This window comes from Vicugna pacos, chromosome 34 (genome assembly GCF_048564905.1).
Source record: "Vicugna pacos chromosome 34, VicPac4, whole genome shotgun sequence".
NCBI classification, from domain to species: Eukaryota; Metazoa; Chordata; class Mammalia; order Artiodactyla; family Camelidae; genus Vicugna; species Vicugna pacos.
Genome location: NC_133020.1, coordinates 6,215,809 through 6,242,977, shown reverse-complemented (window position 1 = coordinate 6,242,977; position 27,169 = coordinate 6,215,809). Strand labels below are relative to the sequence as shown.

The window sequence follows — 27,169 nt, the reverse complement described above, 5'->3', positions numbered from 1 at the left end:
CACCCCATATGGTAAATGAAATCAGATATTTAGAAAAAAGATGAGTGCATAAATATTCAAAAATTTTCATTCATAATAGTGCAACTTGAACTAACCCAAATGACTATTATTCAAAGAATGGATTAATGGTCTGTGATATACACTTACAAGCCTTGCAACAGAAAGAATGAATGGCAAATTCAACCCTCCGAACAGAATGAATGGCATCTTTATATAAAAAAGACGTGTAGCTCTGAAAAACAGTACTGAGAGCAAAAGAGACAGACATTAGAGTGTACACTGGGATTGATTTCATTTCTATGAAATTCAGCCCCCATGAATCGGATGGATCCATGTTGTGAGAGTGTGTGAGTTTCAGCTGAAATGTGACAGAGGTGTGTATTCTGGGTTAATGGATATTACTCTAACACATGATTCCCACAGTGGGTCTTCGGATACCGTCAAGTGTTAGAAAGGTTAAAGACACGTGAAACCATAAACTTAACATGGACACACTTCCCTCCATTTGTAGGGTGTGTTGAGATCAACACAAAAGGAAAGAGAGAAGGAAAAATGACCATTAGGCAATAATGGAGAGAACCACATTTTTCGTTACAGACCCCTTCTCTGCTGCAGCCCCTCCCCAACACTGACAAGATACCTGACCAATCCAGGATGTCATTTGCTGGTTGGGTTCCAGGTGGAATGTTGGTGTGTTACCTGGGGCTTGTTGTGGCTGGTGGATCCACGGTAACTGGGCAGAGCCCTGTGGTGGATCAGTGCCACGAGGGGCTGCCGTCCTCTGTGGACACTGGCTTAGGGCTCTTCTTTGGGAAGCTGAGTGAGGTTGTGGTGTTGCTGCTGTCCAGTGGCTTGAGTTCATGGTTCACTTTCCAGAACCTAAAAGGGCAGACAGTGGCAAGTCTGCCTGTCATCAGCTTTTTGGTGGGGGTCTTAGGTACTTTCAGACTTGCTTGATCTTGGAGAAGTTGACTTTATGGGAGACATGAGGAGAAGCTGGCAAAAATGCTGGCTGCATTGATTGAGGAGAAATGCCAACTCATTGACAAGATTTGTGCTGCTAAACAGGAGAATGCTGGCATGGAGACATCTGTGGAGAATGCCAGGCTCAACAGAGTTTCATGAAACATGCTTAGCCTCGCTGATACTGGCAGAAATACGATGAGGGTCAACGCGCGTTTGAGGAAGGAACTCAATTCTCTGGTCCAAGAGCTGGTCCAAGATTCTGCAGTCTAAAGAAGAGACGGCAGAGATGCTAAAAGTGCTCAAGTTCCTGGAAGAGGTCATGAGAATCCACACGTCCCAAGGGGCATTTTCAAACCATTCAGGGCACCAAGCACCAAGCCCTGTTAATCCTTTTCCCAGAGCTGGGCCTGGGTATCAAGGATTTGCTGTTCCCTCCCCTGCACTCAGGCATCCATTTCAAAGGATCAACACCTGAGCTGCAGTGAAGCCAGAAGCAGGGCCAGCCCCTCCTTTAATCAGAGTTCCTCCAACTTCACATTCTATGTTCAACAGTGAACTCCTCCATGGTCAACTGCTCTCATCTAAAATATACTGGAATACTAAGATCACACCATGAAATGATGACCTTTTCCTATATTCAGCAAATGCTTGGGTTATGTCTTCTTAGTGGTGAAAGGAATGTGGTAAGTGAGGGGAATCTTTTACTTAGTCTGAATATTCAGTAGGCCTCAATTCTCAAGACAGTATTGGTAACTATTATAAATCGTTATAGTTATAGAAGTGAACTGTAAAAGCTACTGTAGACGTGTATGGACACATTATTTGTGGACGTTCTTTTCCCTTCAGTAAAATCCTGGGTGCAGGATATCTTGCTAGTGCAGAATTTGTAGGGTTAAAATAATTTTTCCAACATATTTGTACCATTCAAAATTCTCAACATTGAAAAAAACATGACATATACTGTATAACACAGGGAACTATATCTGATATCTTGTAGTAGCTTACAGTGAAAAAGAATATGAAAACAAATATACATATATTCTTGTATGACTGAAGCATTGTGCTGCACACCAGAAACCGACACACTGTAAACTGACTACAATAAAGAAAAATCATGACATATCATTATAAGAAAGTGTAAACTGAGGTCCAGTACTGTCTTTTGAAATGTAAGACTCTGGACCAGCAAATGGAAAGGAAGGTTGGCATTTTCTCTATGTAGTTGGGCCTTACCCTGGAAGTCTGTTAAAATAAAATTCATGGGCTGAAATAACATTTGTACAAATATTTGTCAGCATAATAAGTTCTTGAACAAAATGAAGTATAATTTTCCAAGTCATTTTTTTTAAAAGATGAATATAAAATCTGCCCTCAGGGTCTCTCCTTTTTGTTTCTCAAATATTATGATTTGTATTTCTGCAAAGACTCCTGCCAACGACTTCAGTCACCTGAAATTCTCTAAGCACTTTTAAAAACGCATGATGCTGTAAATGCCGACCTGCTTTCTTCCTTCTAGGTCACACAGCTTGAGTCTCTGTCCAGAGCTTCTCTGCCCAACTTTCTCTACACAATCGTCCCTGAAGCCTGGACCACTGTGAACCTCTGTGTCCTGGAGAGTACTACTTTCTTAGCTATCCGTGCAAATTCTGACAGCTGTTCCTCACACTGCCCAAAGACACCCGCCACGTGCACTAACCTTCACTGTTCGTAGCCTTTTATTCTAGATCTGTGTTCCTCAACCCTGGCTGCATATGAGAATAACCTAGAAAACTGCAACTGGTCCACCCTTAAGTTCTGACTCAACTGACTGGAACGGGGATTGGTATATAGTTTTAAAGCTCCCCAGCTGATTTTAAGTTCAGCCAGAAATGAAACCTATAAATCTGATAGACTGAGCCTTATATGGGTCCTGAGGGGCTACAATATGGGAATGCTGTTTGGATCTCACGCTTGAAGAAAGAGATGAAGGACTCAAGGCAGTCCAAGGAGGCACAGACATACATACTCAAAGACACTTGGGCAACTGCACATGTTGAAAGGTAGTCAACAGATGGATGCAATGTTCAAAAATTGAGGCTTCTGAGTTTTACTTCCTGACACATAAGGCATTCAACATATGTATTTGTTGAATAAGTGAATCTGAGAGAAGAAGAAACAAAGATTTGACCAGCACCAAATTCCCGTGCTGTGCACCAGATCCCAAACCTACTTAGTTAATGAATATTAAGATCAATACTGTCAAAAACATAATGGTTCAGTTTCTCTTGTTTGTTTTCAGTGGTAAAGAAGCTGATGATTGAGAAATCCTAGGTCTTAAGGCTCCCAGCACATGCACAGTTAATTTTAGATTAATACAAATGATATAAACCCCAGTATCTTTACATCCAGCAGCTACATAAATAGGCCTAAACTCCCTGGGGAGTGAGGGAAGTGTTGCTTGGTTGATATGTTTAGCTCACTTTAGATTTTTTTAAAACAATGACTGGCCGTGTAACAGATGTCCGCAAAAATGAGAACTGAACAATGGTTGTACAAACCTCAGTAATACACAGAAATTAAAGGGGACAAAAAGAGAAGCCTCAGCTTATAAACACGGCCAGCCCAGATGAATGGCTGCAAAGGGACTTGTTCTGGTCGAGATATACAGATCTGCTTCTAAAAGGCCCCATGGATGTCGGATGTTGGGGGCAGGCCTCTGATGTATGAGCTGGTGCGTCTTTATTTGCATATTAAATACATAAATAACCAGCAGTGCAGGGAAGAGATAGGGGGACAAACAGAAATGCAACATTGAAAGGGCACATTCATCTAATTAAAAACTAGCTGGAACACAGCCAGATTCACAGCACATACAAAGACTCATCTCTCTGTAGCAGGTCATTTGTGACTCTCTCCTCTCTCCTCTTTCTGAGAAGTGAACTAAGGCAGGTCAGGCTGACTCAGCTAACATCAGTAAGCCTATGTTATTAACTGTGTCGTGGTAGGTAAAGGGTGAACTAGACATGGTATTGTTATAAGACTTGATCTTTTATGGGATAAATTAATTGCTCTAAGCATTTATTAGCTAATATTAATGCAGCAAAGGTTGCAGTACTCAGCTACAAGAAGAAGAAATTCAATCCAAGGCAGCTTAATTTTCTGTGCTCACCCTGATGGTGGCGAAGGTGTGCGGCGGTCTGTTAGTTCACTCTATGCCTTGCTTCTATGTCTGCATCTTGCTCCCTTTAGCATCAGTAACCTGCCGCCAGATTGCCTATTTTACAACTAAATCAGAAACGCCATGAAAAGCCACTCCTAGAAATGTCTCAAGACTCCATACAGGATCTGTTGTGGGGCTACACAGCATGTTTCCCCCCATTCATATTTCAGGGGCATCCCTGGCTGGGCCCCTACCTCGCAATGCTCTTGAAACAAGAGATTGGATTCTGGTATTTCTATTAAATAGTCAAGTGAGTTTTCCTCTCTGTTTTAAAAATCAAACAGGGTCAAGGTTTTCTAACAACATTTATTCACTCAAAGTTAAACAAAGATTAACTGAGCCAAGTCTTGTGTGAGTCAATTCCAGCGTGGGGGGTGTGGGAATGGAGTTTCCCTACACCAACAAGCAGTTCTCAGACACCAGCTGGGTGTCCTGCAATCCAACTCTGTTCTGACACTATCGACCTGGAGGCAGTGTCAGAGTCCACAGGTTAAGGGTCCATGCTTACAAAACCGCTTCTTCCCCTCCAAGAGCTATAGATCAGGGTTCCCAACCACCTCCTTCCCTGAGTTCCATTCATCTGCTAGATAGAGCAGATCACAGAACTCAGAGAAACATTTTACTTTCCAGATTATTGGTATATTATAAAAGGATGTAACTCAGTAACAGCCCACAGAGAAGAGAGGCACAGGGCAAGGTGTGTGGGAAGGGGTGCGGAGCATCCATGTCCTCTTTCTCCTATGTGTTCACCAACCCAGTAGCTCTCTGAACCTCCTCTTTTTGAGGTTTTATGGAGGCTTCATTCCATAGCCATGACTGATTAGATCACTGGCCACCGGTGACTGAATTCAACCTCCAGCACATCTTTCCTTCCCTGAGAGGTTGGCGGAGGGGGGTGGGGGCAGAAAGTTCCAACCCTCTAATCACATGATTGACCCATCCGGCAACCAGCCCCCATCCTTAGGTGCTTTCCAGAAGTCACTCATTACCATGACAAAAGACACTTTTATTGCTCTCAACACTTGGGAAATCCCAGTGATTTTAGGAGCCCTGTGCCAGAACCCAAACGAAGACCAAGTACACATCTCTTATTATAAATCACATTATCCCAGAAGTGCTGGGAAGAGACACAGCAGCACACAGGACAGGAAAGCTCTGTCCTCCAGGGAGGACCCTGATGGGACGCAGCCTTGCCTGGTGGTTCAGGTTAGACACTGCAACCAGACCGTCTAGGCTTGAATCCTAGCTCCCTCTCTGTAACAGTAGGCAAGTTATTTCATCTCTCTTAACCTTGGTGTCTTTATTAAAAATTAAGAATTTAAGGGAGGAAGATGTGGCTCAGTGGAGAGTGTGCATCTAGCATGCACAAGGTCCTGGGTTCAATTTCTAGCACCTCCATTAAATAAATAACAATTAAGAATTAAAAAATAGTAAAATGGGAATAGTAATAGCACCTATCTCACAACTATACAGGTTTTAAAAGTTAATCAATGGAGAGCACCTAGGAGAAGGTGAGGCTCATAGTGTCGCCAACAAGACCCACTGGGGTCCCCAGAGAAAAATGAAATGGAATCTAGGTGATAAGTCTTACCTCTTTTTTGTGCTTGCCTGTAGGGGGCCGAGTGCAGAGGACTTAAACACCTAACGCGTTGGATTAGAGCTCCCAGCTCAGAACTCCTACCCCCGACGCCTAACTTGGCGTCACGCGGAGAAGCGGCCCGCACGAGCGACACCTCAATTCAAGATGGCGGCGGGCCGGGTACAGAGCTACTGTGCCGGACGCTTGGGCCTGGCGCGCGTGCGCGGCCCGCCTGCGCACACTCGGTCAGAACCCCGCCCCTCCCTCCCCGTCGCTCCGCAGACCAGATCCCGGGACAGCAGCCCTGCGATGGCCTCTGGGGACAGCGTGTATTGTGAGCTCGCGCCTCCCCACTCTTCCGTCAAGGAATAAAGCTTTCCCTTGCTTCTGAACTGAACTCTGTTCTTGTTCTACTGGTGCGAGCCACACCAGGCAGAAAGCCCCTTGTTAGGGACTGACCCCAGAGGGCTGGTAATAATAGCAAGTGGAGTAACTATTTATTATTGTTATAATGGAGTTTGAAAGAAAGAAATTAGCAATTAAACCAGCAAAATAATTTTAGATAGTGGTAAGTATTGTGAAGGAAACAAAACAGGATTTTGACAAAGTGCCTGTGAAAGTTATGTTACATTGGATCATCAGGGAAGGGTCTCTCAAAGAGATGACATTTAAGCTGAGTCAAGCAGATCCAGGGAACAGTCCTGCAGGCAGAAGGAACTGCAAATGCAAAGTCTGTAAGGCAGGATCGTGCTTGGGGTATTCTAGAAAGGCAGGCAGTGTGGCTAATCCATATGAAGTGTGAAAGGTGCTGAAGTCAAGAGAGGCAGAAGACAGATCATAAAAGTCTGTCAAAGACTAGAAGTGGGTTCTTGCTTCTCTCAGTAAAGGGGCCTTACGCAGAACACGGCCTCGAAAAGCATCGGTAGGTACAAAATAAGTGAGGGTAGAGGACCCCCTTCTGTTTCCCCAGGTACTCCGTGGAGGAGAAAAGGGACAATCCCCAGCCAAAAGGGGGAGTCAGAGGGTAAAGCTCCTTGCCACTCCAGTCGGGTACGAGCAGAGATGGAGCGAGGAGAGGCTCCGATGGTATCTGGAGACTGGATCTTTCCTGGTCGGTGGCGGGAGGCTTCACCGTCCTCCAGGGGGCCTACGTGAAGCAGCAGTGGCCTGGATAGTAGCCTGTTGACTCAGGCTGTGCTGATGAGATGGCCGAGTCCCTCTACAAAACAGGCAGGGCTTGGGACAGAGTTGCCCACAGACAAATAACTGACGGATTCTTTTAAAATACAGCAAAAAGCTAATTGAACTAAATTTAAACTTCCATATTATAATCAAACTTCTTCTAGCTTTATGTTGAAGGCTTATGGACTTAAATTAATTGAGAAGGTGACCTCCCCGCTAAAAGATTTATGACCAAGTAGTATTTGCAGTATTTACTCAAGGTGAAGATGCTTCAGGCCATAAGCAGGGTAATCAGATAATTTATCATCCAAGTCAGGGCACTTTGGGGAGTGAAAGACGGTGCTATTAGTAATAATTCTAGAACAACAGCATAAACTAATATTGTTTTGAACAAACTGGGACCTACTAAGGAGTTACCTGCCCCTCTTCCAGACAAAAGCCAAGGGAAGAACTTGAGATTTATTTAAATTTTCATTAACTTAGAAAGCGGGGTGAGTCAGGGGAATTACGTGGTCTGATTTATATTTTCAAAGATCACTTCAGCTTCTATGGAGATCGGACGGTAGAGACGCATGCCAAAACAGAAACTTTCTAAGTTTTTGCAGTGATCCAGGCATGAGATGAGAGGCTTGAACTGGGGTGAAGCAGGGAAGATGGAGAGAACTAACTGTAATCAACATGTTGGAGGCAGAACGGACAGGACTTCCTGAGGGACTGGAGTCTGGGGATGAGCAAGGCCAGAGTCCAGCAGCATGAGCCCCTGAGCAGATGAAGTTGCATTTACTGAGACGAGAGTTTTCTTAATGTGTCAGCAAAAATGTGTGTCATGCCTTTAGCCTGATCAGGTGCAAGTAAGTAACAGTTGGGACAGCAACAATCCCACAATGAAAATGTGATTGCTAATGATGTGTCAGATACTGTTCTAAGAACTTTACATCTATTAATTGAATCCTCTTAGCAACCTGTAAGGTAGGTATTATTATTTCCAGCATTTTACAAATGAATAAGCTGAAGCAGAGAAAGACTAAGAAACTTAAGTCTCACGACAAGCTAGTGGTCGAGCCTGGGTTAGATTTCACTGATTTGGGAGCTCTGATTCCAGGCTCTGCCTCTTAACCCCATGCCTGTCTGCTTGACGCCATGATCCCTAATTTGAATCATCTGACTCGTTGTATGCTGTTAGAAACAAGGGTCTCAGATGGTAGAGTATGAGTTGGCTCATCTTAAGATACTCACTGAGATTGGAACACACACCACTATTCCCCAAAAATGCTCAGGGAGAGGACCACTGAAATCAGAGGGTCACGCATTCATCCTAAACGAGACTGCAGTTCCACCGAGTACGGGAACATGGATCCTGTGTCTGCTGCATGTTATCAACTAGGAGGGGCACGTGATCTTCCTCTGCACCTCATTCTACTCATTAGAAGTAAAGGGCAGCACCGTGCATTCATTATCTGGAAGGCAGCTCTGCTCCCTCGTTTAAAAGGCTGTTCTGTGATGGGAATGTAACTTGGCACAGCCACTATGAAAAACAGTATGGAGATCCCTTAAAAAACTAAAAATAGAGTTACCATATGATCCAGCAATCCCTCTCCTGGGCATATGTCTGGAGAAAACTCTAACTCGAAAAGACACATGCACCTCAGCGTTCATAGCAGCACTATTTACAATAGCCAAGACGGAAACAACCTAAATGTCCATCGACAGATGACTAGATAAAGAAGTTGTGGTGTATTTACACAATGGAATACAACTCGGCCATAGAAAAGAATAAAATAATGCCATTTGCAGCAACATGGATGGACCTAGAGATTACCATACTAAGTGAAGTAAGTCAGACAGAGAAAGACAAGTATCATATGATATCACTTACATGTGGAATCTGAAAAAAAAAAACACAAATGAACTTATTTACGAAACAGAAACAGAGTCAGATATAGAAAACAAACTCATGGTTACCAAAGGGGAAAGGGGAAAGGAGAGGGATTAATTCAGAGTTTGGAATTAGCAGTACTAACTACTATATATAACACAGAAAAACAACAAGGTCCTACTGTATAGCACAGGGAACTATATTTAATATCTTATAATAACCTATAATGGAAAAGAATATGAAAAAGAATATACATATATAAATGTATAACTGAATCACTATGCTGTACACCAGAAACTAACACAACATTGTAAATCAACTATATTTCAATTTTTCAAAAAGGGCTATTTTGGGTTTAGATTCCTAGGCTCAGATTCTAGCTTCCCACCTGTTAGGTGAGTTTTATATTACTTAACCCCTTTATGTCTCCGTTTCCCCATCAGTGAGGTGGGGATAACACTATGCCAGAGATTGGCTAGTTTTTTGCTAAACACAGTTCCCTTTCCTTCTGGCCACTTAACTAGACTGTATCTCCCAGTCTCTCTTGCAGTCTGGTGTGGCCAGATGGTGCTGGCATTAGGATAGGACAGGAGTGATGGACGCCGCCTTCAGGTCCAGTCCATACAAACTTCCCACTCTGTGCTCTCTCTTGTTTGCTGGATAAAAATTAGAGAATCTAGCAGAGGACTCCAGGTCCACAAGGGATGGCAGAATCACAGACTGGAAGGTGTCTGAGTCTCTGAACTGCCTTGTCAAAGTTGTGACAGGTGGGACCATCCACTTTGGGCTTTAGGTAAATTAGAAGTAAATGTTAGTTGTGTTCAACCAGTTAGAGTTGGGGGTCTGTTTATTAAAGCAACTTGAATTATCCCAACTAGTATAAACATCTACCTCACAGGGTCACTTCTAGCCCTAAAGTATCTATAAAGTATTGGTGTAAATGTGCTCTCAGAACATAGAAGAAAAGGTATCTCCATAATTCTCTTTTTCTGAATTCCTTGTTACAGCTAGAGGATAATGTAGACCTCTTTGAAAATCATGGTTCTGCATGTAAAGATCTTACTGTGATTGACAGCACAGCCTATTTGTACACAAAAACGAGTGCAAGAAGATTATATAAAATGAGCAGAACAGCAGGGAGGAAGGGCGAACATGAGCAGGGGGTTTAACGGCTGTGCTGTGAGGCTTCTCTCATCCTTCCCGGAGTCCCCACAACCTTGTCTGCAGTCAGGGCTACAGGATCTCCAATGGGACTGCACACCCTTGCTGAAGATTTAAACCAACAGGATTATTACAGCCCATTGTCTTTCTTTGGGGTAGAGTCAGGCTCATGGGTGCTACTCTGTGACTCTTATAGCAAATAGTCAGAGAGAGGACTTTAAAAGAATACTGATTATATTATATAGAATCAGAGATGCAAGCTTAAAAATGAAAATTATTCTTGAGGGATGTTTAGATTTTCTTATATAATATATATATTTTTCATTGAAGTATAGTCAGTTTATAATGTGGTGTCAGTTTCTGGTGCACAGCACAATGCTTCAGTCATACAGGAACGTACATATATTCATTTTCATATTCTTTTCACCATAAGTTACTACAAAATATTGAGTATAGTTCCCTGTGCTGTACAATATAAACCTGATGTTTATCTATAGATTTTCCTTTGCAAATCTTTTATTATTGCTATGAAGTCAAATGCCCAGAAAAGCTTCCGAGATGCAAAAGAACGTTTAGCAAAGATCAATTCGTATCCTGCCTGGGAGGAAGATTTGGAACAAAAGGAAGACCGGCGACTCGATATTTACTTGTTTCTACACACCCTGCCAAGTTTACTCCAGACTTACATTGGCAAATAAATCCCTGAAACTTGACTTTAATTTTCTCCAGTTCACCTTCAGGCTCTTAAGATGTTGTGCTCCGCCATCATCACTCACGATCTCGAATCTCTAAACGTATCACAAATCTTATTTTATGATAGAGCATTGTCAGCAGATATACTACTTGGGTGACAGAGAATTCTTCATAGCCTTGTAGATAAATAAGCCTATCAGTTCAAAGATATTCACATACCCACAGAAACCTCTCATCATTGGAAATTTTCCAGTGCAGCAAAACGTGTCTGAAGTAGGCAGCACCCAAAGAAAAAGCCCGTTATAAAAGCTCGTAACTATCATACAGACACAGCCCCAAGGAAGCCATGGTCACCTGGCTCAGTCCCAGACGGTTGTTACATTCAGAAAATTATCATTCAGATAGGATGTCCAATGTTCATGCACACGTGTCAACATCTTTAAAGAGGATACAAGCACATAAACAAAAATTCATTAAAATGCTCTCCTTCCCTATTTTATAGTGTCCCAAGCCTCTGGAAGCCTTTCAATTTCCTTCCCCAGAAGAACTGACTGTGTTTCTACATCATTTCTTCCAAAAGGTCATCGTTCTGTCCCAGAGCCCCCCCAGCAAAGGACATGCCTCATCTACAGGCCCCTGGACACAAGGGCTCTTCTTTGCTCTTCTTTTCTGTCAAAAACCCATCTGCTTTGCTTTTGGCCTGTCAATCTCATCTTCATTCCATCATAAAAGCCCAAAGAATTGCCTGGAATCGGTAGGGTCTTCCTTGGTTGGCAGGAAGGGTAAGGGACTGAGCAGGACAAGCCAGAACCTTCCTCATATGCTAATTACCTTTGTTCCATCACAGCTATTAAGTACAAGGCAGTCAAACAACACCCTAAATGTGTACATGGTGCCTATCCAGGCTCATTTCCAAAGATCATTCTAATGCAAAAGCAATGCTTTGTAGGAAACAGAGGCTACCATTGGCCTCTGGTAAATGATTCAGGAAAGCCCGACATGATAGCACCATCTCTCAAAGACTTCGCACAGCTGAGCTTTAGGTAACAGAAAAAGTGCCCGTCTGTCGCCTGGTGGAAGAAGAATAACTTATTCTCCTACTGGGACTAAATTAAAAGATGCGACCATTCCATCATATTTAGCAGCACTCCTATAATGCACAAGGGCTTCTGAGGCCCTGATTAAAAGGAAGAAATATCATCTGGCTGGGAGAGACAATCTGGAACTAAAACAAAAGTATTCTCACCCTTGACTAAACATTCACTGTCTACAATCTGCCTTCTGTACGTGCCCGGGAGAGCAACACTCCCAAACACACCCGCAAACACGAATGTTCTTTTCACAAGAAATCTGCTTTAAGAGACAGTTACCCAGGAATGATTTTTCTCTACGTTTGAAGCTAAATGCTTTACCAAGGAACATCATGATAAACGTGCCTCCCCCAGCAGCGAAGGTCCACAGGCCATTTAAGCTGCTGGTTTCAAAGGAAAGAAAAAAAGGAGGGATTATTTTCTTAGCCTTTATGAGGCTCATTACGTTGTGCATTATTTCCACAAAGGGGCTTCATTAATCCAAAGTTAGCTGTCAAGGGTCTGGGCTTCAGCTTAGCAAAGGCATAGGTCTGAGCTTCCTTGTGCACATGTAACAGCCTTGCTGCAAACGAGGAATGTCTCTGTACTTAGATTTTCAAAAACTAGAATGAGTTCATCGCACTGTTTACAACATCGCAGCTCCTCTCTGGATTTTCAGTCTTATTTACGTGAGAGCCAAGTGTTGGGTAACTTTGGATAAAAGACTTCTGTCTTCCTTGTGACAATATAAATATTTTTTGAACAATAGATATAATATTTTTTGTTTTCCTTCTTAAGCTGTTAATACTTGCAGAAAGGAGGAATTCCAATCTAAAATATGTTATTGTTATTCACACAATTTTATGTGTCAATTATATCTCAATAAAGCTGGAAAAATGTTAATGTTTTTACTATTTAGTACATTATTATAATTTATAATTATTTCAGTTTAAATCTTTCTTATACATTATTGAAGTGCTTTCTTTGTGAAATAAATCAAGAAACAGAGAAGGCTGTGATAAACCCACTACATGAATATTGCTCTAATTTTCTTATTTTCCAATAGCTTACGATAGCATTCCAATTCTCATTCACTTCTCTTAATATTAACTATTTCTATATAAAATGGAGAAGTTCGTTACAGGTAAAAGAAAAATCTAATTATACGTTATACTCAATAATTTTCTAATTTTGAGGTTTGCCATTCTGTAATGTTCTATTTCAGGTACTGTTTAAAATTTCTCATCATTTTTTGTGAGCCTTTTAAATCACATTATCTGATTTATTGTTACCTCTTAGAAAGGAAGGCTTTTTACCCATTTAGTTTGCTATGTATTGTCCTACCATGGCAAAATCACACCCACAGATACTTAATAAAATTATCTGAAGATAAACGACAAACCATATACGCTGCTCACACTGTAATGAGATGAATATAGGAATAAAATTGGGTTTTCTTTCCAAGTCCTATATTTGGATTGAACAAGGCTTCCATTAGAATAATGGATACAGTCCGGAGCCTCACATGCAAAGAAGAGAGAGGTTTGGAAGCAATCCCGAAGGAAAATGATAAACATGTTCAATTGTTGGAAAATGGATCAGATGGGGAAAGCTACTATGCTTGCTCAGTGTAGAAAAGAGAGTTTGTTCATACATAGCTCCTGAGCCCATGGAGGGTCATTATCGAGAGGAAGATAATTAGCTATTCATTCTCCTCTCCTCTCTCTGCTCTCTTCTCTCCTTTCTCTCCCAAAGAGACTCAAGAAATATTTATAGAAAATAATTGTATATGGATTTTTTTTTCCTTAATATTTTCACCAGAGGCTGAGCAGGGTCAGATATGTCATTGGCTTTTCTTACTTCTTCACCAGTTCAGTAATCTTCCCATTCTGTAAGGCACCAAAGACTCTTTGGGGTTTTTGGGGGTCTTTGGGGTTTTTTTGCCTTCCCTATTAAATCTATCTCAATAAAGTATCTGATTAAAGTAATTCATATCACGGTAAGTTCATTAGATTATTGACACTTAAACACATTACTCCTCAATTCAACACAATAAATATTTCCAGAGCTCTCACTGAGAATCAGGCTTTGTTTGTACCAAAAGCTTCCAGAACAAATGAGCTTGGTTTTTAGAGGCCAGCTTAATTACACTTGAAAAAGAGAGAGAAGGCTTTGAGTTAAAGGAACATAACCTCAGTTGCTGTGTAGCATTACATATAGTGATTATGGAACTACTGAATGTTACATATTACCCCATCTATAAAAGCAGTATTCTTAACCTCGCAGACTAAATGGTTAAATGAAATGATGCATGTAAAACGTTGATTTTGTTACTATTATTTTTATCTTTACATCATCTTCTGGGTTCGGAAACATTTAGAAAGATCTTTCTGCCCCAAAAAGCAACACAGGAAAAGGAAAAAGGAATGATGCAAACACAGGTAATTTTTCCTAACAGGTAAAGTAGGAATATAAAAATAAATATAACAATAACATTAATAGCAAATACCATTTTAAGCACTTGATATGCACCAGGCACCATGCTAATTGCTTAAGATTATCTTCTTTAATCCACACAAATCCTAGAAAATAAACATTATTACCATCCCCTTTTTACAAATCTCTCTGCGTGACTGAGGCTCAGTGTCCAGGGTGGCCCAGCCAGTAACTGACGGGGCGGAGACTGAACTCAAACTCCCTGGCTGCACAGTCTGTACTTAAGTATATAGTTTCCCTTCCCTGGATCTAATGCTTTCTCTTCTCCGTTGCTATTCACCTCCGATGTGATTTAATTAATTGGGTTAAGATACAAGTTATTTTCTGAGCGCTGGGTTTTGAATACTATGTACACGTTTAGTTCAAATATGTTGTCTTGATTTTATTTATATTGTCTCTTTGAGTGTATCACTTTTTATTAATTATTTTTATGCATTATTTTTTAAAATAACTTGAAACTTAGAGAAAAGTTGCAAAAACTATATAGAAACTTTAATTCTCCTGAACTAGTTTGAGAGTTTGCTGCCGACATGATGTCTGAATAATCCCCAGATACTTTCTTGGGAACTGCTTCAAGTGAAGCTATTCTACACACCGTCACAATAAACCATCAAAGCAAGGAAATTAACATTCACTCATTACTGAAAACGAACCCTCAGACCCCACTGGAGTTTTGCAAATTGTCCCAAATCATGTCTTTTAAAGAAGAGGGATTCAGTCCAGAATCACATGCTGCATTTAGTTGTCATGTCTTCTAGAAAGTTCCTCAGTCTTTCCTGGACTTTCATAATCTTGATGCTTTTGGAGATTACACGTGGTCAGTTATTTTGTAGAATGCACCCCAGTTTGGGTTTATCCCAAATTTCCTCCTGATAAGATTTAAATTCTTTGGCAGGAGCATCACAGAAGTGGCATGTTCTCTTGTGTCCTATCCCTTCTCTTTTTCCCGTTACTGGTGATGGTAAATCATCTGATTAAGGTGTCTGACAGGATTCTCCTCTGTGAGGCTGCTCTTTTTCCCTTTGAAATTGACAATCATGTTGTGGAAAAGTACTTTGAGACTATATAAATATCCCATTCTTTATCAAGCTATCAACTTTTTCATTTATTTATATCAGTACGGACTCATGGACTCCTGTTTTATTCATCAGTTTTAATCCATTACTACAAATATTTATTTTGATGCTCCAGTTGTCACAGGTTTGGCCAGAGAGACCCTTCAATCTGGTCTCTATGTCCTTTTTTATTTTTAAATGTCTTTTAAAAAAAAAGCAGTTTAAGGTTCACAGCAAAATTGAGGGAAAGGTACAGGGATTTCCCACAGACCTCCTGCCCCCGTACATGCGTAATGTCCCCATTATTAGTACCTCTCCTCCCAGAGTTCATGAATGTCTATGTCCTTCTGACATGTCTCCATTATTCTTTGAGCACATCCTTCTTCCTGACACATAAATGTGTTCGACTCATTTAACACTTTTCCTGCCCTGAACCTGGAATTAGGAATTTTTTCAAGAAGCCCTGGTTCTTTTTAGCTGAGAATGGTATTTAAAACCAGAGATATTTATGCTCGGCATGCTCCTTATGAATCCATACACGTATATTTATTTCTATATCTCTCTCCATACATTGAAAACCATGAGTTCAGATACTTCCAGTTCTGATCAAATACCACAGATTCCTTCTCGTTTCTCTCTTTTCACCTTTGTATTTCCTCTTGGTTGACAGTGTGAAATCTAGCTGCCATTAACTTTGATATATTTCTTACTGGATCAATCGCCCATGTATGGCCAGTCTCTCATTACTACCACTGCCTCTCTCCTCTGCTGGCACATTTGCCCTCCCCCCACACCGGGCTGCCACCCCATGCAGACTCCCTTTCCCGCCCCATCTGGACTGTGACACCATGCTCCAGTCCTTCCAGTACCACTTGCCCATCCCAACTCCCAGAAGCCCACTTTGCTCAGTTCAATTTAATGGAATTTGGACAGAATCGTTCAGGTAGAGGAAGAAAGTGAATGCACAGTCCTTGAACATCTGTGTCAAACCCTGCAATTCTTTTTCTTTGAGGGTTTGCTGAAAAAGAATTAGTTCTAAGATAATCCATCCTAAATTACAACAATTTATGCTGGGATCAGAGCAAGAGAAGCTGATTTTATTCTCTCTTTTCTAACTGCACCAGGTAAAAATTTCCACTGGGTCTCGTAACTTTTCCTATGAAAAGAATCCTTAAAACCAGTCAGCAAGTTTAATTGTCATTCACAATGTCAGTGATTCTTAAACTTCTGGGAATTATTCAACACATTTGAGATTCTGATGAAAAAATTTTGAATCCTTTCAAGTAAATATTTGCATCCAAGAACTTTTGTTTGGCTGACAGCTTATAACATACTTACCATATACAATGGCTCTTCTGACTCTGCTATATGCCGAGTACACAACATTTTGAAAACAATGCCAGGGGTTCACAGATAATGTTACAAACCTCTCTTTATGAAAGGACTACTGGAATACTTCAAGATGACTCCATATTAAAGAGACTTCTATCAAATTCAGGGGAAATAACTTGCAGATTGAGTCAGCCATGCTATTTATGTACAGAAGCAAATCTTAAAATATCAACTGCTAAATCACAGATGGACAATAAACATATGAAATATGCTCAAACTCATGAATAATCAGGAAAATGCTCCTTAAAATCACAAGATACAATTACTCACCCAACACATTAGCAAAAATTAGGAGTCTGAGAACACCAGTGTTGGCAAAATTGTGGATCAATGGAAACATCTTATATCCAGTTTGTGAGACTCTAAATCTGTACAACCACTTTTGAAAACAATTTGACATTTTTAGTAAAGGTAAAGATATATAAACTATAAACAAGCAATTTCACTCCTGTCTGCAAGTATATCCTAAAGAAAAATCACAAGAACATATGTAGCAACATTATTTGCACTACCGAAACGATGGAAGCAAACCAAAAATCTATCAGTGAAAGAATGAATGAATAAACGTGATGAAATAACACACAGTGATGAAAATGACTGACAGGCAGCTAAACAACACGGATGAATCTTACAAACATAACACTGAGTAAAAAAAATCACATAAGTATTCATATGGTAAAAATACATTAATATAAATCTTTTAAAATACATTAATAAAAATCTTTTAATATGGTTTTGAGAATACCTGCCTGTGCAGTTAAAAAAAAAAACAAAAACCAAATTCAAGATTGTAATTACCTGAGGGGGAAAAGGCTGAGATCAGACTGGGTAGAGGCCCACGGAAGGCCTCAAAGATATTTGCAATGTTCTTCATATTTCTAAAATTCATGGCCAATATACAGATGTCAATTTTATTATTTGTACCATTTTACACACATGTGGAATATTCTTTTACTATTATTAACTATTTAATTTTTAAAAGTGAAAAAAGAAAAGAGCTGCCTTCTTGAGGTTCCTTGCACCATTATAATTTGTACAGGTAATTATTTTATTGTTTGGAGCAGTGAATATTCTAAGGCCAAATACATATCATGAATTTTTAGACATTATTCTTCTTAGCCTACGTATAAGGTGGATAGTTTATCCCCTTCTGCAGGTGGAGAAACAGATTCACAATGGGTGAGTTCTGGCCCCAGGGTCTTCCGGATGAGTAGAGGTGGGGTGAGAACTGGAAACAATGTCCTTCTAATGCTAGTCTGTGCTCTTCCTGCTCCACCAAATGCTACAAAAGGTTCCCACACAAATTGTCTCATTTGATCCTCTCAACAGCATTCCAGGTGAGGCACTGATACCTTCATTTGTAAAATGAGTAAACTCGGAAGCATTAAATGGCTTTCCCACAGTCTTGGCATACAAGCATTTAAATCCAAGTCTTTTGACTCCTCAGTTCAGTGATTTACTGACCAAGAAGACTATAGTCTTCCCAATGATAACTTTAGGATAATTGGGGAATAGAGCTTTAAATTAACTTGTCATACTAGAATAGGACCTCCAGAGGTATGTGATTAAAATCTTCTGCATCATTTCAGTTTTTTTTCCTCTCATATAAGGAACTGAAGTGACATTTACCAAGAACTATTTTATATTCTAATAGCTTCCTAAGTACTGACCGATTTTCCTGGTTCTAAGATCCCTAGCTCACATGTCTTGTTTCCTAGAATGGGAAGCCCAGTCAGGTAGGTTCAATGATTGGCTCAAGATCACACAGTTCTCAGCAGTCAAACCTTCTGACTGCCAGGTCCATGCCTTCATAATCTCAGTCAACTTTTCTCAGCAGTGAAAGAAAATTCCTACCTAATTCTTCATGTCCACCTCAACCTCTAGCTTATTTATTTCACCTGACGTGGCTTTCAGTACTTTGTTCTGTCATCCTCAAGAAACTCTTAATCTCTGCTGGCCAGACAGACAGCCAAGAGTACAGAGGGCACGTTGAACCCCAGAGTGCTATTTTGGTTCCACTTGAACAGTGAGATCTTGCAAAGGTTGTCACTGCTGTGACTCTGACAATTTGATAATTTACTTTTAACAAAAAATAATTTGTGTAAAAAACAAATAAAACAAGCCCCACCCTGGTATTGAGGAACAGCAATGGAAATCATATTTTCTTTTCTCTGAAACACTGGTCACTTAAAATCAGCAAATGATAAGAAAGTGACACTCACTGGTCACTTTAAGCCAGAAAATGATAAACTTTTTAGAACATTTCAATTAGTGGTTCTCTTTTAATTTTACTTGGTCTGTATAGATTGTATTTAATTTGTTTGCATGTAGAGGAATTCAAGGTCCCTGTTTCCCTAGCTCAAGCAAGCAAAAAGGGCATTTTGTGAGGTCTGAGGTGTGGAGATGGATGAGATGGGAGATGCAGAAAGCTGATGATAATTTTTACTTGATCGGGGGAATCAGGATATAAACATCTGTTGGTTGATCAGTCAATCAACTGATCAGTCCACTGATGTGCACGCACACATACAGACATGCAAATATTCACACACAAGTGGCAGCTACCGACACGTGCTGACATACAGCAGTGGAAATGCAAAACAAATCTCTCATCTTCAACCCTGCAATTTAAATCTAAGTGAAGACTCTGCTTACGTTGGTCTGGAATCTAGTACCTACATTATGCTTTATTCCAAATGTCTAACACTGAGCAGTCTGAGCTGTCATTCTAATGTTAATGATAGGGAAAATTTTGAATGAGACTAGGTACCAAGGGCTAAGTTCATTTTACATATGTTCTCTTATTTAATCCTCCAAATTTTTCATCGGAGATAAGTACTGCTATTATCCTTGGCACTTATTCAGCAGAGGAAACTGAAGCTTGAAGAGATCAAAAGCCCAAGGTCACAGAGCCAGCAAGTGTGGAACTTAGATTCAAATACACGTCCTTCTGGCCTCTCCAGTCGGTTTTTTTTCTCTGCTGTGCTCTGTTGCCCCAGCAGCACCGACCTTCTTACTTTAACACCGAACAGTCTGATTCTATTCTGGTCAGCCAAATGTTTTCCTGTTTCTAAGTGGAATAACCTGCATTTTGTATTTTCTAGGGAAGGGATGGTGGTGTTTGGGAAGAGAAGTGACTCTGTCTTCTGAGAAGCTGATTAGAAAATTTCCAGACTGTATCATGGTAATAACTTAACCTCAGACCCCAAGACATTTAGGTGAGCCAGGATGGATGTCCTCAAAGAGGAAAGGGTCAGACGAATACTTTATCCCTTAGATGCAGTCATTGTCCTTTATGGCTCCTCTGGCCTCAGAGAGCACAGAACAGTAAGGTTGGCCAAACAGATGTGGGGGCAGACAAAGCTCCCCGCGTGCTAGCCTCCTCCAGACACTTACGTGAACATCAAAGACAGCTTTGAAGATCAAAAGGAGAAGTCAGGAAGACAGCCTGAGGGCCTGGGGACCTGTGAAGGGCGCTGTTTCCTTGGCAGTACTGCTAGGTTTCGAAAGGAGAGAACAGAGGGAGAAGCTACGGAGAAAACAGTACCTAAGGCTTCACTTGATCATCCCACAAGATGGCCAACTCCACGACGACAGCCAGGATCTAGAACTTCTGGTTCTCTACTGTCTACGTAAAGCTTAGTTCAGAGCAGGTTCTGTGTAAATAATAATTCATCCACGTAGTCGGTTATAGTGACTCACACTGGCCCCTTGAATGACTGTTAGGGCACCAACTGTGTGCTTCTCGTCTAAGTGCCAGAGATACAGAAGTGGATGAACCAAAGTCTCTGCTCTTGTGAAATAAAGAGATCAATACAAATATACATTATGTTAGGGGGGGTAAGTGCTAATAAGAAGAATAAAACAGAGTGAGGAGAAAGAGGATAAACAACAACAAATTAAGGTCCTAGATAGTGTGATGAAGAAAGATCTCTCTACTGAGGGGCATTTAAACAGAGAGGTTTCAAGGAATCCAAGGAGTGACAGTGCAGATGTGGAATAACAACCTAACATAATCAATGAGTAATTTTAACTTCCTCATCCGCATGCCTCCAGCCCCCACTTGCTTGAGTGCGGAAAGGGCGGTGTCTCTCCTAGGGACAGGTAGGAATCCCTGGGGCGCTGTCAGGTGCTCTTGAATTAGACTTGGTAATTGGCTCATAGCCTGCTACAAACATGGAACCACATTTTATCATTCTTGATATCAGCTAGCGAGTACATGTCCCTTTCTGCCCATCGGTGATTTTCCCAAAAGGTAAATGGGAAGAGACTATTTTCTGGTTCCTACATCTAAGGGGGCTTCTGTACTATCGCACGTAACTGAAAAGACATCTGAACTTCCTACTGCAACTGGAACTGTTTCAAGCTGTCCTAATGAGGTACTAGAGAACTTGTAAGGCATGGATGTAAATCATGTGCATAATTCAAATACGGACAATATTCATTTGCTGCCACTGACAAGACTAATTTACTTGCTGATTTTTGCCACAGCTTCACTCTAAGGCCAGACGTACAATGCCCTAGGGCATGAGAGTAGCACTTGTCCGGTGGACCATCGTGGGAGCGGCCTCCCTCAGTCAAGCGCTCCATAATTTTTCCAGAAACAATGTACTCATGGGTATGAGCAATTTTTATTTGATTCAAATCTAGCATTTATTTAGCACTTTCTCTATGCAAGATACCTGTGCTGGATGTTTGGAGGGTTTGTTAAAGAGTGGAACTTCTCATCTCATTGTACCTCCAGCTGCTCCTACCGTCCTTTTACAGACCTTACTCATGCCGTGGAGTTTATAGCACAAATGTAATGCACGTGTGTGGCTGGAATTACGTAAACAGTTGCGTTTACGTATCTGGAATGTTGTTGAGAGACAGTTGGCCCTTAAGAGACTAATTCCCAATTCTCTTTCCCACTCTAGTGTTGAACGTTTCCACATTATACTTCATCTCTATGAAACAAGTGCCAGATGTAGACGCACTTAGCTATAAGAGAGTGTATAAAAGTCAGCATAGAAATTGGCAGTCAAAATGTGAACAAAGGTTCACTTATTAAAATGTTCAAGAAGGACTCTGTTCATCTCGGAAGAATTTACTAGAACTCATTTGATAGGCATACATTATCAACGCATCTCAACGTGTCTCATCTTCACCTGATGAGTGGATGAGGACATTTAAATTTAAGGACTCTCGAATTCTGACAGTGAGAGGATATAGTTTCCAGGCCTTGCCTCATTGTGGAAAAGTGTGTGGGGGTACAAGGGGGAAATAGGTAATATTTTATAGCATGATGATAGAGAAGAACCAGTTTCTGGTGAGGATGGATGCCACAAGGAAGGCCAAGGTGAAGCAGAGACAACACTGATATCCAACAGCTACTCAGCGGCTTGGCCTCACTCACGGGTCATTCCAGGAGGTCAAAACCCTGTGTCTGCCCTGTAACAATACAGGGCTACTATGATAAGGGAAATCCATTTAAAAATACCTTCTTAGGTGATCATAAAGCCAGAAACACTGAACCAAGAAATTATTTGAGGACAGGCATAATTCTGATACCTTTTCCCCTTAAATTGTAGCTACAGCCTTTATCATGCCACTTTTTGAATTCTAACAAAAAATGTGCCCATTGGCTTCTAACAAAAAATGTGCCCATTGGCTTCTAACAAAATATGTGCCCATTGACTATGGAATAAAAACTCTCTAGCATACTAACATGTGAGGGTCTCAGCTTCAAGCACTACATAAAAATGATACATACAAGCCTCTGAATATATAGTTGCTGCCAGGAAGCCACCATTAATAGGAAATGGGTTTTCACTTACTTTTCCTTGGCCCCGTTGAGATGCATTATAGTCTCTTATTGATCCTTTCTGTGGGATCGATGTGACATATTTGGCTTAAACAGGAAAAGCATATATTATACATGCTTCTATGAGCCAAACCTCATCACATAGGCTCCAGGAGAGCACTGTTTGGTGGTAAGTTGTTAAAATTCACTTTTAAGGAGAAAAAATTATTGGCAGAAGTCTAGATGACTCCAAGGGTGATGATCTCTTTAAAAAGAAAACAAATTGGACTTTCCCAGTAGATTGAGATTTAAATCTCAGCTCTACTACTTACTAGCTGCATGATTTTGCATAAACTATTCCAGGCTCTGTTTTACCTACAAATAATGTAGTTCATGATACTTATTTCACATTGTTGTTGAGATAACGTGAACTGAACATAGTGCCCGAAACAGGAAGACCTCAGTTAATGTTAGTTTCCTCTTTCCATTGAAGACCTAATTGTCATACTATCTCTAAAAATAGTTAACTAGGACTTCCATGTCCAGCCAAGATGGAATAAAAGGATATGGGTTTACCCTCCTACTTAAAACACCTTTGAAGATGGGCAAAATATAGGAAACAACAGGACATCAGGCAACAAACAACAATGACCTTATCAGAAGGGAAACAAGAAGGTGAGGCAGCTGACTGCTTGCAGAACATTTTCTGGCCAGAGCACAGAGAAGGGGGAGCCGGGTGAAGTCTGGCAATCTTCCTGAGACGAGGAAGAACTAGGAGTCTGGGGAAGTCAAGGCGGCTACAGTCCTCAGGGCATAGCACTGAAGAGGAGAGAGCTGCACTAAGACAGAACTCTGAAGAATTGTAGAAGGTCCTGCTCAAGCATTCAGTTGAGTACTAATTAGGCATGTGTGTGAGAACACTGTCCGCACCGGGTAATGATCCAGGAGAAATTACTAGAGGAACAATGTCTGAAGCTCACAAAGGGGCAGGAACAGTGTCTAATCCCAACAGCCCAAATGGAAAACTTCATAATTCACGGAGCATAAATTAGAATATTAATAAGGGTTTTGCCTCAAACAGTGAAAGAAAATAATTAACCTTAGATTAAACTCTTTCTTAATGAAATTTAAAGGAATGATCCAAAAAGATCAACTGTTCCCGAACAACCACATCCCAGATCAGCATTCAATAATAATGATAACACCAATAAAATGCAGCACTCAAAAAGGCAAATTACACAAAATTTAGCATCCAATTGAAAAACCACAAGGCATGCAGAGGAGAAAAATAAAATGCATAGTGAGAAAAAAATCAAATAATCAAAACTGACCCAGAAATAACACAGGTGACATAGCTTGTAGACAAAGGCATTAAGTCAATAATTATCATTCTATCTCATATGTTCAAAAAGCTAGCAGAAAAATTGCACACATTAAATCAATATATGGAAGACACAAAAATGACAAATGAACTTTTAGAGATGAAACTTATAATGTTGAAATAAAAATATACTAGATGAGATTAATGACACATTAGACATTTCAGAAGAAAAGCTTAGTAGAACACTCCTTACACCATATACAGAAATAAACTCAAAATGGATCAAAGACTTAAACATAAGACAAGATACAATAAACCTCCTAGAGGAAAACATAGGCAAAACATTATCTGACATACATTTCAAAAATTTTCTCCTAGAAGAAATAAAAGCAAGAATAAACAAATGGGACCTAATGAAACTTATAAGCTTCTGCACAGCAAAGGAAACCAGAAGTAAAACAAGAAGACAACCTACGGAATGGGAGAAAATTTTTGCAAATGAAACTGACAAAGGCTTGATCTCCAGAATATATAAGCAGCTCATACGACTCAATAAGAAAAAAATAAACAACCCAATCCAAAAATGGGCAGAAGACCTAAACAAGCAATTCTCCAAGGAAGACATACAAATGATCAAAAGGCACATGAAAAAATGCTCAATATCACTAATTATCAGAGAAATGCAAATCAAAACTACAATGAGGTATCACCTCATACCAGTCAGAATGGCCGTCATTCAAAAATCCACAAATGACAAATGCTGGAGAGGCTGTGGAGAAAGGGGAACCCTCCTACACTGCTGGTGGGAATGCAGTTTGGTGCAGCCACTATGGAAAACAGTGTGGAGATTCCTCAAAAGACTAGGAATAGACTTACCATATGACCCAGGAATCCCACTCCTGGGCTTTATCCAGAAGGAACCCTACTTCAGGATGACACCTGCACCCCAATGTTCATAGCAGCACTATTTACAATAGCCAAGACATGGAAACAGCCTAAATGTCCATCAACAGGTGACTGGATAAAGAAGAAGTGGTATATTTATACAATGGAATACTACTCAGCCATAAAAACTGACAACATAATGCCATTTGCAGCAACATGGATGCTCCTGGAGAATGTCATTCTAAGCGAAGTAAGCCAGAAAGAGAAAGAAAAATACCATATGAGATCGCTCATATGTGGAATCTAAAAAACAAAAACAAACAAACAAACAAAAACAAAGCGTAAATACAGGACAGAAATAGACTCATAAACAGAGAATACAGACTTGTGGTTGCCGGGGGGTGGAGGGTGGGAAGGGATAGAGTGGGATTTCAAAATTGTAGAATAGATAAACAAGATTACACTGTATAGCACAGGGAAATATACACAAAATGTTATGATAACTCACAGAGAAAAAAATGTGACAATGAGTGTGTATATGTCCATGAATGACTGAAAAATTGTGCTGAACACTGGAATTTGACACAACATTGTAAAGTGATTATAAATCAATAAAAAATGTTAAAAAAAAAGAACTGTACGCTAGACAAGGCTCAAAAAAAAAAAAAGAAGAAGAAGAAAAGCTTAGTGAACTCAAAGCCATAGTTATAAATGCCATCCAAAATGGAACACAGAGGGAAAAAGAAAACCATCAGTGAACTAAGCGACTTTTAAGGAGCCAAATACATGTGTAATTAGAGTCCTCAGTGGAGTGAGGGAAGATATTTGAAGAAACAATGATCAAATCTTTTCCTCAAATTCAATAAAAATGATAAACATATAGATTTAAATGCCTCAAAAAATCTCTTAGCATAATTAAAAAGATTACCAAGGTACATGACAATAAAATTTCCTAAAGCCAAATTAAACAGAAAATCTTAAAAGCCATTTGAGGGGTGGAGTGGGTAATATGTTGCCCAGAGAGGAACAATGATAAATCTGACAGCAGATTTCTCATTGAAGCAATGCAAGCTAGAAGGTATTGAAGCAACATCTTTGAAGTACTAAGAGAAAAACAGTTGTCAACCTAGAGTTTTTCACCCAGTGAAAATATCTTTTTGAAACAAAAATGAAATAAATACTTTTTCATATATATAAAAGGAGAAAAAATAATCAGACACCATAACTAGAAAATACATTAAAGGAAACCCTTCAAGCAGAATGAAATGATGTCTGATAAAATGGACCTGCAAAAAAAGAATAAAGAACATCAGACATGGTAACTACCTTGGTAAATATAAAAATGCTTTTTTTCCTTATCAGATCTTTTTAAAAGTTAAGTAACAGATTGAATCAAAGATATTAATAATGCATTGTGGAGATTATAACATACATAGAACTAAAAGAGGGAGAAATGGAGGTATGCTTTGTAAGTATCTCATAATATACTTGAAGTATGCTAGTGCTTGAAATTAAACTGTGATAAGTTCAAGATGTGTGCTACAAATCCTAAAGCAACAACTAAACTAAGTCAAAAAGTTAGCCATAATGTGCAGTATACTGTACATATGTATTTACATGCAATATAATGTGTATGTGCAGTCAAACTGTAATAATTCTACCTAACAAAACTGAAAAAGGAGAAAAAAAAACAAAAAAACAAAAAGTTAGCCATAGCTAATACACTAAAACGTGAGATGATACAGAATCATAAAACAATACTTGTTTCTATTACAAACACTAGATATTGTTCCATTGTCTTTCTTCATACTCAAAAACACTTAGAATTTTAGAAGCATTAAATATTGTAAACTTTATGGGTAAGAAGTCATACTTCATGGTTTTCATTTTCACCTTCTAATTAGTCATGAATTTAGGCATATTTATATATGTTTATCCACCAATAATTATTCTCTTACATGAATAATTTGTTCATGTCTCTTATTTATATACTGCTATTAATATATGTACTAATTTAGAAGTTCTTTCTAAGTGTTGTTAATGTTTCAGTTTCTATTGCTTTATAAGAAACCACTCTAAAACTCAAAAAGAAGTTTGGAGAGAAAGAGAAAATGGAATAAAGACCATATGGGACTCACAGATACTAATTACTATATATAAAATAAACAACGTCTTACTGTACAGCATAGGGAACTATATTCAATATCTTGTCATGGCTTATAATGAAATTGGATATGAAAAGGGATATATATGTGTATAAATGAATTACTATGCCATACACCAGAAATTAACACAACATTGCAAATTGACTATCTATACGACAATTAAAACAAAAAAGCCCATGTGGGACAAACAGAAAATTAAAAGCAAGATGGTAGATTAAAATAATCACATTGAATGTAAAGGATCTGAACACATTAATTAATGCAGAACTTGTTAGATTAGGTAAAACAGACCCAATGGTATGCTTTGGTATGAAAGCTACAAATAAGTTAAATTTGTAAAAGGATAT

The 27,169-nt window shown here is 39.7% G+C and overlaps 1 protein-coding gene across 5 annotated transcripts in view; it reads right to left on the bottom strand.

Annotated features, from left to right (window-relative positions):
* Positions 1-27,169, bottom strand: part of LMNTD1 (lamin tail domain containing 1) — a 344,922-nt gene that overhangs the window by 169,848 nt on the left and 147,905 nt on the right. The window contains exon 1 of one of the 5 annotated variants that reach the window (XM_072954584.1): positions 5,757-5,854. The exons of the other annotated variants lie outside the window; for them this stretch is intronic. The gene's annotated coding sequence lies outside the window, so the exon portion shown is untranslated. Of the gene's footprint in view, positions 1-5,756; positions 5,855-27,169 lie in introns of those variants that run through there. 5 annotated transcript variants of the gene reach the window in all.